At 38.2% G+C, this 12,958-nt stretch overlaps 1 protein-coding gene across 1 annotated transcript in view; it reads left to right on the forward strand.

Annotated features, from left to right (window-relative positions):
* LOC110833612 (zinc-regulated GTPase metalloprotein activator 1) overlaps positions 1 to 12,958 on the forward strand; it is a 149,310-nt gene that overhangs the window by 78,299 nt on the left and 58,053 nt on the right. The window lies entirely within an intron of this gene.

Raw genomic sequence — 12,958 nt, forward strand, 5'->3', positions numbered from 1 at the left:
TACTTTATATTCTAATACACTACACGGTATGCAAAGTTTTAAGATTAGATTTTACAAGTTAAAAAATTCACATATGAAAATTAAATATCTTTATTCCACTTTTCCACAAAGTTAGGTATTAATATTCCATTTTTCGTTCTTGATTAAATCAAGACGGACGTAACCTGTAGCACATTTGAGAAATTTATAAACAGGCAAAATGTAGGACTACAAATTTTCAGTCCCGAAATATCTGTAGGTCTCTTTGTGAATTGGGAAAATCTTAAAATGGTTCGTACATACATAGGTTTTAAATTGTCTTTTATTAGAGTCCAAAAGCGGTCAACAATCAACTCGGAAATTATTTGCCTTCGTTCACAAACACTAAAATTCTTTGTCAGTCGAGTAACAATCATCTTTTTTCTCGGAGAACGCTGGCATTGAGGGACGAGGTTATAAATCAGACTCGTCTTCGTGGTTTAAAATGTAAGAACTACAACCCATATTGTTGTCTTGTCATTGGACTGGTATTTGCTCTTGGCTTCTAATGAAATACAGTTAAAAGCCATTTCTCTCCGCTCTGTAAATAATGCGATACATGAATATATAAGGAAATAAGTAGCCTTCTACAGGTGTTTCCCTTGTTTTATTACGCAGTGATCATTGTTTAGATTTATTGCGAGTGTAAATTTGGTGCGTACGTACGTGCAGTGTGTACAGAATCTTACGAGACATTTCAACAAACATTTAAGTCCACAACCAGACTTGATAATGCGGTCTGCTTACTAGAGGTTAGAGCAGAATAATAAGTTGGTAAACTTTGAAATGCCACTCTCTGTCTATTGCATTCAACTTTTATCTTAACTTTCAGTCTGTTATGTTGCCTGTCTGTTCATATAACTTAAACGGCTTGCATTAGCGACTAGCTGTGTAAAACAGAAAAGAGATTTATTTCACATTAAAAGTATAACATTTTCTCTCTCTCTCTCTCTCTCTCTCTCTCTCTCTCTCTCTCTCTCTCTCGGTTGATGTACTTCGGCGGAGGTCGGGCGAATTGGAGACTCTTAAGAGCTATCTCTGCTATGAAATTGTGGACCCTCCCGGTTTTAAAACAAATACAAAGACGATTTGGGGTAATGTTTTTAATTTATCGAGGTCTAGCATTGAAGAATGCTAGACCTCTTGTGTTTTTTAATTTATTTTAGAATAATTATAGCCGCTAGCTGCCATGACAGTGGCACATTAAGTTATTATTATTAAACACTTCAAAATTGTAGTTCTATTGTTGGGGGGGGGGGTTGATAATATCGCGTTTTCGCTGAGAGATAGTCTTAATGTTTTAAATTTATCGTCTCTGTTTTGTTACAAATTTAAATTTTAAATATAAATATTATAAGAACTGTTGGCTTTAATGTATGATTTCCGGAATATTTAATTGTTGTAATGTCTCGTCATGATACGAATTAAATAAATTCTAAACGAGAAAGCAAATAACACGCCTGTTTTTAACTCGAAATATGTTCTTGAGGAAATTGGAAGGTGTCATGATATTTGTCTTGACAAAGTTTTCATTTAGTAGTCCATTAATTTTAATTAAGGATTTAACTTGCAGGCCTAGTAGACTGCTCTGTTATCGACAAAGCTTCATAGCCAGCCACACCTGCTCATTTTATGCGAATAATTCCTGAAATAAGAATTACTCTAAGAAATGATTTCACTGCCGTACGTTTAAGCTGATTCCTGGCTGGAAAAGTGAATGTGAAAGTTAAACTATGAATTCAAATCTGTTCCCCCTTTTAGGCCTATATAAATAGGATCCAGTAATTACCAAAATAAATATTGACGATCACAGTTTCGTTCAATACGAAAATTTTAGAAAAAAATATAACAGCATAAATAATTTTAAATTTTCTCGTTATAAACGATTATATTTTATTTCCGGTAGTGATAATATTAACAATGTAAATTCTTTCGAGGTCTGGCCTATTTAAAATATATCTGTGTAGCCCATAAACCAGATAGACTACCATAGGCCAAAATTTTCGATTAATTTTTCTGAGCTAAAAAGTTATGTAGCATCGAATTGTAACCTGATAGTGGACACAAATAATGATCGGGCCACCATTAAAAGTCATTACGTAAAGAGAAAAAGTTAGACAAATACATCTTCAGACTCGCCGCTGTGGGAGCTTCAAATCCTACGAAGATTACGAGTATATTGAGTCATCCGATTATGATGTACTAACATTTGACAGTCTTGAATTTACCTGATATATTTCAGGGGTACTAAATCGGAATTTAGTGGAATTTATTGTCCAATAAGAAGAAATATTTTACTACGTTAGTTGGGAGATGTAAACAGTTACGGTAATATAATAAAAATGGTATTCGAAGAGAAACTGGACATAACTTAAATAAATGATACTTTTTTTTCAAATGTTGGATATCATGGTATATTATAAATAATTATATGAAACCAAATGCAGTTCAAAGGCAATTTTGATTGGATTTATATAATATTTTAGCCACTGTGGGTTTGTAAAATGTGGAAATTGAAACAAAGAAATATTAATTTACGAAGACTAGACACAATAGCAGAATACATTTTATTATACCTAGAAAAAACTAAGATATTTTAGCAAGAACTCATCATAAACTCAATGTAAAAATTAATTATTACGATATAAGCAAAAGCAGATAGGTTAGGCTAAAAGGTTGTTAATTTTTAAACACTAAAGACAATTTTCTGACTAAACATTCGCTGAATACAAAGACCAGAGCAAATATTCAACAGTCTACTGAAGGTTAAAATTTTGAGGCCGAAACAGGACATTTATCGGCCAAAATTAGTGACTATCAAGAGTAGAATATCTTAGGTCTGCCCAAGCATGTTTAATTAATAAACTTTTCCAAATTAAATTATTGCATTATAGCCTAAGGCCAAAAATTTTGTGACAAAACGCAATGGTATAAAATATTAACCTGGGCTTCGTGGGTTTTTATAGCAGTTATAAACAATGTACACGGTTTTGTTGACACATTTAATTAACCTACACTGATAATGGCAGTAGTTTCCGCAAGCTAATATTTACACGGTAGCTGCAATACGTTTTCGACTAGTCTTGTGGAAACGTTGTGGCGAAATATATCACAATTTTAGTTCGTGTCAGAAAATTATGATTTCGACGTTGTGGCCACTCGCCGAATTGCGCCACGAGAGACTGAATAAGACCACGAAAAGCCACGAGCTTGCATCTTGGAATGCGAGAAGGATCCTTTAAATCAAATCTCCCATCTTTCTTTTTAATTATTAAGACTAATATACTGCCTTAACCTACTTCTGAAATAGTCTGTAAATTGTCATGTAAGCGAAGAGACCGATAAAGCTGATGTTTAACCCTCTAAAGCCGGAGATATTCTAGATAATATTTAATAATTCAGTCCGTACCGCAAAGAAAACACTACACTTCACCGTTACAAAAATCAACTGGTTAACGCTGTTTAAGGAAATGATCGCTGTTTATTCTGAAAATCATAAAGAACCCATAATATACTTTGTAAACAAGATGAAGTTATACATTAATAAACAAGGTGGTACATATGATTACCACTGGGCTAAAGTAATTAAAGCCGGAAATATTTGAGTCTGAAGAAAATGGCTTTACGTGAACTCCACAGGACCTTTACGCTTATGGATGACGACATGACGTTGGTTATTTAGTGACGACGTATTAAGTAACCGTCACGTTTTCTATCTAGACGATTTACATTTTTTAAATAATCTTTGTAATTATCCGGCGCAATATTTTCTGAAGTGCCTATTTGAGAGACCTGGTCATAGAAGGATGAAAACTGAATGCGATGGGGTGGACCGGATTCGTCTGTCTGAGGATAGGATCTAGCCGCAGGCTATTTTGAGTGTTCAAGGCACCGTAGGCTTCGTATTCGGGCGGTCACTGGTTCAAATACAGCCCCGAAGACAGGCTTCTCGCATTTTTCATCAGTCCCTGCAGACCAATGCCGGGATAATGCTTTTAATCACGTCACAGCCACTTACTTTATTCATAATTCACTAGGCTTAATTATATTATTCATTTTCATCGGTCTGTAGATTAATATGAATTATTTACGTCGTCATAAATAAATGGTGAGATTTCTGGTTCTCAAGGTGACTCTTCTATGATGATGGAGGCAGTAAGTAGGTCGAAAATGTCCTTCAGTGTTTACCAGACTGCACAGCGGAACATTCCAGAAGACACTCATCTTTCATACATGATAAATAAACATTCGAATATGTCGAAACAGCGTCGTTAAATAAACCAGCAACAAACAGATTCTGTAATGTTGTGAAGAAATCGTCGTTGAGCTAGAAACTTGCAGGTTTATTGGCCTCGTACGAAGGTGTCTTCAGCGATAAGGCGGGTTCACGTACGAGGTCTCTCAGGCCTGTGTTGATACACCATTGACGTTTCTTGTATAGATAAAATACAAAATATTTGGTTAAGAAAAGCTTTCTCTCGTATTCGCGTAATACCGTGTATCTGGCCTGAGACAGCTTTAATTAAATTGATGTTAAGCATGGCGAAGGAAAGTAAGATACTATTAACCTTTTGAAGCCAAAGCTCATTTAAATTCTATATAAGAATTCAGTCCGTACCGCGAAGAAAACACTACACTTCACCATTACAAAGATCAACTGGTTAACCCTTTGAAGCCAAAGCTCATTTAAATTCTATATAAGAATTCAGTCCGTACCGCGAAGAAAACACTACACTTCACCATTACAAAGATCAACTGGTTGACGCTGTTTAAGGAAATAATCGCTGTTTATTCCGAAAATCATATAAAACACACAAACTCTATGGGAAAAATGCAGTGTTATTGACTGTTATCGCAGGTGGTATGTATAATTACCGCTGTACGTTAAAATGTTGATAAAACAGGAATAAACGCGGTATCTCAGAAGACAGTTACATATAAGGAAAATAATTTGCTGTGTTGACCATGCTAAAAATTGAAGCCGTCAACAGTGTGGATTTTTTCTAACCACGCCGAACTGTGGCTTGTGGCGAACAGCTGTTTAACCGTTCGACAGTTCGCGACGTCATAAATCGTGTCCCGTTTTACAGGACACGATTTATGACTGGCTGTGTGTGTGTGTGTGACACTAGATAGCAGAACGTTCTGTTTGAGAAGTGCTGCTACCATTAGGCAGTTTACGAAATGCGATCAAGGAAGGAAGGTAATTCAGAAGAAAGAATTTCTCGTTAAATTTCAACTGCCATTTTTCCCAGTGGTAGACTCACCCCCCAAAAATAAAACATTGTAAGTAGTTGGTTGCTGAATTTTTACGGCGTAGGGTCGTTGCTAGTCCATCGGCTTTACAGTCTGAAAGCGATAACATTCTTTTGGAGGATTTCATCTGAAATATCTAGTGGAACTTCATGGAAGTTGGCAGCCTACGTAAAAACGTACTTAACGAAAACTAAAGTAAAGTAAAGCCATCCTCTACACGCCATTTAGACGCTTGGGGAGAGAGGACGTATAGCTCCTACTCTTCGTTGACCTCGGTTATAGGTGAGGGTGAATGATTAGGGTCACGCCCTAGAGCCCATCTGGACGCAGAGGCCAGTGGAAAAATCTTCTGCCCCCGTCGAAGATCGAACCCCGGTCGTCCAGCCCGTAGAAAATTATTAATTGAAAACTTTCTTCCATATTTGTCGTAAAAACTGAAGAATTTAAAGGAAATTTGTTAAAAGTGTAACAAAATCAGTCATTTAAATGCATGCAAGGTTATGGAGATTGTCTCAGTATAAGCTGTTTGCTTGAAGAGGGAAAAAATTGTAGATCGTAGGACATCTTACACACAGAGAATCTGTGTTTGTAATGAACAAATTCCCTTTTGTATTGCATGTTCGTGAAAAGGATTACGGTTGGTTCTCTGTGACGGATTCACATATCCGCTCTGCAATTTCGCGTCACGCGAGATCAAAGCATGTACCCCCCGGCTGATAGCACATGTGTACCCAGCGTTGGAGAGCGCTCAACCGTTCTGAATCAACACGAATCTACGCCAAGCTCCTCTTCAAGCTTAGCCACCTCCCATAAAAAAGTAAAATTTAAAAAAAAAAAACATCTGCAAACAAGTTCAGTAACAAGCAGTGTAAAAAAAACTGACGATCTGAATTCATCCTGCGTCTATCAGGCTATAAGTTCTTCCTCAAATTAAACATAACAACCAGTCGCGGACAAAATACGTAAAACAGGTTTTCAATTTGTTAAATTTAAATGTAACTGAATGATAATACACCGAGCCCCACTTTCTGTATTAAGCTCAGACATAGAAAATTACATTGAATTCTATTACGCCCATTTGAAAATTGTAAATAACGTTTCATGTTCGGACAGTGACAACCTGGATCACTTCCTGATTAATATTATATTACGATGAAACGTACAGTTAATTAATCATGCGGTGACGTATTGGGGAAAACAGAGGTAGGAATCCACGAATTCTACACGTCGAAAATGTAAAGTTGGTGGGCAGCTTCAGGCTCCGGCTGCTTTATCTCTGGTACATGTTGAATTCAAGGAAAAAAATCCCTGTTTACACTGAGAATCATGTAACATGTGTGGTTATAAAATGTATTGTGACTTAATTTTAAAGCCAGGTGGTGCACATAGATACCTCTTGGATTTAAGAGGATAAGAACGTTTGTACCGTTGGATATTATCAGTGAATCGATTCCAGTGAAAGAATTTGACTAAGTCCATGAAATGTCATTTTTAAAAAGTTTAAAGTAAAGAATTTATAGAATTCGAACGTGCATTTGTATGTGAGATCTCAGGTTATGACAGCGTTGAGTCCAAAGATCTTCTGGGTTGTAGCGCCGTGTAATCTGGTAGAAGTTTACCGACGTTTCAGAGGTGCTTGCTGCCTCCACAATGAGGTCAATGAGGCAGTAAGGAACTTTGAATCGTTCGTAAACTTCTACTAAACTTTATGCAACAGAATCGCAGATGAGAGACATTTTCTTAAAGCAGTGCATACACGCTCACTGGCTTATTATCGATAGTTTTATCGAATATTTGTTAAGATGTTTTGTTTTCATGAGCCTGAATTTTTACAGGGCAAGTTTTTATTGATAATTGTATACATACGAGGCGCGTCCTCAAAGTAAGTTTCCCTGGGGCCGTTTACAGAAACAAAACACAATTTCATGGAAATATTTATTGCAACAGATACAGCAAGTGTCCAGCTATTTTTCAACATATTCGCCACCGGAATTGAGACATTGGTCATACCGTGGGACCAACTTTTGAATACCTGTGTCGTAGAAGTCTGCCGCCTGGGATTGGAACCACTGTGTGACAACCATCTCCGCCTCTCTGTCATTCTCAAAACGCTGACGCTGACCGGACAGGAATTTCTTGAGGTGTAGGAAAAGATGGAAATCACTGGGAGCGAGGTCCGGGCTGTAGGGTGAATGATTAAACACCTCCCAGCTGAACTCCTGCAGGAGACTTGCTGTCCGTCGAGCCGTGTGCGGCCTAGCGTTATCACTGACCGCACTTCACAGTCGGCGGGAGCTGGAATAAGAACCTCCATCTTCAACAGCTGCAACGATGCTACTGTGAGAACGCGGGAGGTGCCGTTAGTGCATGCGCCATGCTACGTCATTGCTCTATCACGTACGCACAGTCGCTTCGCGCAATATAAGGTTTGCTAGCTGTGGGACGAGTGGGAAACTTACTTTGAGGACGCGCCTCGTATTTGTGGCAATGTATAATTTCGTATCCCTTTCCGTGAGGCGAAGTTTTGTGGTGTTCCATCATATTAAGGAGTGCCGCGGGTGAATAAAGTTTGCGGAAACACTGTTTTAACGGATCTCGACAGGCCTCATTCTATCTTGGGGGGGAAAAGAACGACAAAATCCTACATCGTATTTCTGTATTTTCATATTTATTTGTACATCGTCATATTTACGTGTGTTCATCACATTATTATTATTAGTGTATATTAGATATTTCCTCAAATAAACCCTGTGAATCATTTCATCGTAAACAGGGAACATCTGTGTTTCCTAGCTTCGTCGGCAGAGAGCAGCATCAGTTTGTGCGTTTCTAGATAACATGTTGGGCTTTGTTTCCGTTAACCAAACGTAATATTAGGAAGACGTTCGTTCAATACGTAGTTTTTAAAACGTCGCTTAGGAATTCAAGGTTTTGTTGGTCGTAAAATATGTAATTACTGAAGACTTTACATAAGCTTAATTGCAAGTGTCATTGTACAGCATACCATATGACTTCGTGCTATATTCCTACTAATAACGTGCCATCGTGTACTTTTCTGAAAAGTCATAGAAATAACAGGGTTTTCGTATACGTACATAAATACACGTGTTCTGTATGGATATTTCTTGCATTAATTATGTACTATCTTCATGTTTTGTAGTGGGTGAGTCAACCTAATTGAGACATAGTATGCATACTTTCATCTTAACAAAAACTCACATCTATTTTAACCCTTCCCATGTTTACGTTTATTTAATAAACCATTTATTTGTATGTATATTTCTATTTTAAGTGGCATTTATATTGTTTACCAACCACAAACTATTGAATAAATAGCGTTATATAAGAAAAGGCAGTATTATAGCGAGATATCTTGTACATAACGTGGAAAGGGTTAACTAAAATTTATTTCTGCGAGGCTAATAGCCTATTATCCTATGTGTGAAAACAATGCATACGAATAGTTTTTTATTGCTAAATGACTGCAGGAAAGGTTCAATGGTTATTACTTATAACCGAAATTCTCTGGTCGTTGGACCGCATATGTCTCCACATATTTCATAGACTAGGAAACATTGTCTTATATTCGTTGTAATTTAATGACGCTGATAGTTGCATATCTAGTCAATAAATAAATTGCCTTTTATGGAACCAGAAGGTTTATTATCGTGTTCATAACATCCCGCCACTGGTCCCTATTCTGAGCCATATTCTCCCACTTAATTGCTTTCAAATCTCTTTTAATATTATCCTTCCATCTACGCCTAGGTCTTCAGAGTCTTGCCTGTAAGTTTCAAAATCAAACTTTTGAAACCATTTCTTATTTCCTCTGTGCATGTTTTATTCCCCGCCCGTCTTAACCTTACCTTGATTTGATTATCCGAATAATATTTTATGAAAAGCAAATTTATAGGAATGATTACGCATTTCCCTCCGGTCTCCTGTAATTTCATCCAATTTCTCTCCTCAGCACCTGCACTGAATCGCCCTTAATCTATGTTATTCGCCAGAAGGGAGAAACCATGTTTGACACCCATACGAAACAAAGAATAGAATTAGCTTTGTGTACGTTCTAAAATCTTTACGTTCTTATATAACAGATAGGTATAGTGTAAAAGTTAATCAGTAAAGATATCACCCTCTGCAGTGTAAATATTATTTTTGTTGTAATTCGTTACAGAGAGTTGTAAAATTTTATGTGATCTATAATTTATCATATAAGCTAAAATTTAAAATAATGACCCATTCTTGAGGAATGTTTAAAAATAGATTATATCAGACCAATGCCAAGTAAAACTAAATCACCCTGATGATGGAGTCAGCAAGCACCTCTGAAACGTCTGTAAACTTCTACCAGACTACGTGGCGTATCAACCCCGAAAGGCAGCCGTGATAACCAGAAATCTCAAAAAATAAATCAGACGGACAATATTTAATCGAAATTCCTTTAGTCCCTTCTGAGATGCAGTGCACAGGGTCGCATCTGGTGTAAGGATTCATAATCCGCCCGGAGGCTCCGGTCTCCGGCTTCTTCCTTGGGAAAACTCAAGCCATTGCGCGCTGTAGCACACAGCGGCGTTGCTTTGAGGTGATGGTAAATCCCATGTAATTAATTTCGAGTCGGTTTCACACTACCGCATTACACCGCCACTAAACTCCAATTTATTTCCTTTCAGTAACGCACCCTTCCACCCCTAAAGGCGAGCGACATTCAGACCAGTAAGTAAACGCTGGCTTAGTGCTGAACATCAAACATCAGTTTATACGCGACAGATGCTGTTTGACCAACGTAATTCGCTACTTTCGGATACACAGGCCCTGGTAACTGTATACACACAGACCGACACCCTCATCACTTGTGAAATTACCTTACGCTTCACTGATTTCAAATCTCGGGATTGAATCAAGGACTCGGTTCGCGCTGACAGTAAGACTCTAAGTTTGTATCTACTGGGCGGGCGAGCTAGGATTAAACAGTCACCTCTTCCACAAAACCAATTAAATCGCTATAATACAATAAATAACTTTCAAATATTAAAGTAAAGTAAAGTTTGTCCCACTATACGCCATGTAGGCGTTTGGGGGGAGTGGAGGTATAGCTCCTCTCTTCCTTGACCTCGGCACTAGATGGGGGGTGAGTGGTCAGCATCACGCCCCGGCCGGCTTTACCCCCGGGAAAGGACCCCGGTACCCATTGGAGAGGAGGCTGGGTGGGACCCAGAGCCGGTCTGGACGCAGAGGCTACAGGAAAAATCCTCTGCCCCCATCGGGGATCGAACCCCGTTCGTCCAGCCCGTAGCTAGTTACTATACTGACTGAGCTATCCCAGCTCATAACTTTCAAATATTATTTTTTTTATTTAGTGTTCTGTCTGACGACAGGTCCATATGAACAGGATCCTTCCATCCTTTTCTCGGACTGGGACCTGTTCATATACGTTCTTGGCAGATGATCCAGAAGTGGTTTGCCATTGCCTTCTTCTGTGTGTGAATGGAGTAATTGTTGGGATGCCACGGAGGAAAACTCCGTGTTGCCTAGACCACGGCCTTGCCCAACACAAGTTATAAATTCGGGCACCGTCGGGAATCGAACCCGAGACCCCCCCAGGATTACAAGGCCAGCGTTCTAACCGCTAGACCACCGTGGCGGTTTTCAAATATTACACAGTATCTACAGAAATTTGTGTACAATTCAATAATATTTATATCAGAGCATACGCTGCAGTGATTGGGTCATTTCTGAAAATGTGTTGTTAGAGGTAACAAGAATTGGTAATTAACTTTAAAAAATACCCCCACGCGGAGTATTTTGGTCCTTGTGGTGTAACGAAAAAAAAAATTTTTTAGGCCCGAAGGAAGAAAAACGTTTCTCCACCCTGATTTAACGTCATCCACCGTGGTTTTACTTTCTAATATGAAAACATTTCTGATTCCTCACCCAGATCCTTCCACCCCCTTTGCGTCGTGTGATAGGCGCATTCAATTTTTTTTTTATTATTATCTTAGGCGCACGAAGTTTGTCCCAAGGGACGGGGGACGAATGTTTGGTTTACAGTATAAATCTAACAGTTACGTTACATCAATGGAATTAAAGGACCACATGGATATTATCCGGCTAAAGACAGTAGGATCCAACTGGATAGTGACAAGCAGAATATAAAATATGAGGAGGGGGGGGGGGGTGTAACTCCACGTTGGAATTTTAAATGTGAGAACAGAAACAGACGATGAAACCTTATGTCATAAAAGTTTCACTGTGTTATTGTTTACTGAATGGTGTATGGAGAAACAAACGCTGTAAATTATGTTTCCAACTGTTCACTACAGTCGCGTGAAATTGTGAATCTTCTTCTTAGTAAAGGAAATTCGTATCCAGTACGTAATCGTCAGTTGCTATCTTTCGTCACGGTTCAGAGGCTGAATAGCTTGTATTCTGGAGGTACCCAGTTCGAATCTCGTCATCGAATCGATTTTCACGAGAATTATTATCGCTTACTCAGCTTATTGGATCAATTCAGGGATGAGAACTTGCCCAGATTCAACTTCGATCTCCATTAGTCGCCCTCGAACGAATTTTTGTTCTAGTGGTCTAGTGGTCAGAACACTAGCCTTGTAAGCCTGGGGTTCAATTCCCGGTGGTGCTCAAATTTATAACTTGTGTTGGGCAAGGCCGTGGTCTAGGCAACACGGAGGTTTCCTCCGTGGCATCCCAACAATTACTCCATTCACACACAGAAGAAGGCAATGGCAAACCACTTCTGGATCACCTGCCAAGAACGTATATGAACAGGTCCCAGTCCGAGAAAAGGATGGAAGGATCCTGTTCATATGGACCTGTCGTCAGACAGAACACTACAAATAAAAAAAAATAAAAAATCTCTATTTATAATTCTAGAATCTAGTTTTATTAATCTGTCTGTCGTTTTTCATAATCTAGAGTAACAGAACAACAATGAACCTAGAAGTCCCATTGTTAGACCCAATTTTTACACAATAATGGGATTCACGTGTTAGCATTGTTGTGTAATAATGTTTTCCTATCAATTATTGGATTATCGTAATGTTTTATAGACAGTGACCCTCTCCCTAATCTAGAAAACATTTTCCAGTGGTCGGGGGGGGGGGGGGGGGGGCTGGTACTTCTACGACTACAAATATTTTAAATTACTATATCAACCAGATTTTTTAATTATATAGTAGGCCTTCCTTCTCGTGCTCACTATTTTGTTTTGTAGGCCTATATTATCTTTCTCATATACTATAGGACAAATCGATAATCGATAGGATAAAACGCGTATTATAATCAAAAGTTAAAATATATCGCAGGATAAATTTCATCTCGGAGGTTTCCTTAACTCCTTAAATAGTGGTAACTACATATACCATCTGTTTTAACATTTATTTGATTTCATTTTAATATTATTTTAGCATAATCACAGAGAATGATAAGTTTTCGGTGCCGGTTATTTTGTTTAATTGATTAGTCGGAGACCCAATTTTGAAATCTGGCTTCAGTGAATATTGTAGTATGAATTTAACTTAAAATTTCAGGATTCGTATTAGAGACGAGTCTCGTATGCAGTGGTCCGTGTGTTTTGCCTGACTAGAAAACGCCCTGAAATAACTTTTCGGAGTCCATTCCCTGGTCAACAGCGATTGTTTTCCGCCTCTAGTATATTTATGTA

This window comes from Zootermopsis nevadensis, unplaced genomic scaffold, assembly GCF_977971745.1.
Source record: "Zootermopsis nevadensis isolate Lab colony 2312 unplaced genomic scaffold, Znev_1.0 Znev_ptg000015l, whole genome shotgun sequence".
Lineage (NCBI taxonomy): Eukaryota > Metazoa > Arthropoda > Insecta > Blattodea > Termopsidae > Zootermopsis > Zootermopsis nevadensis.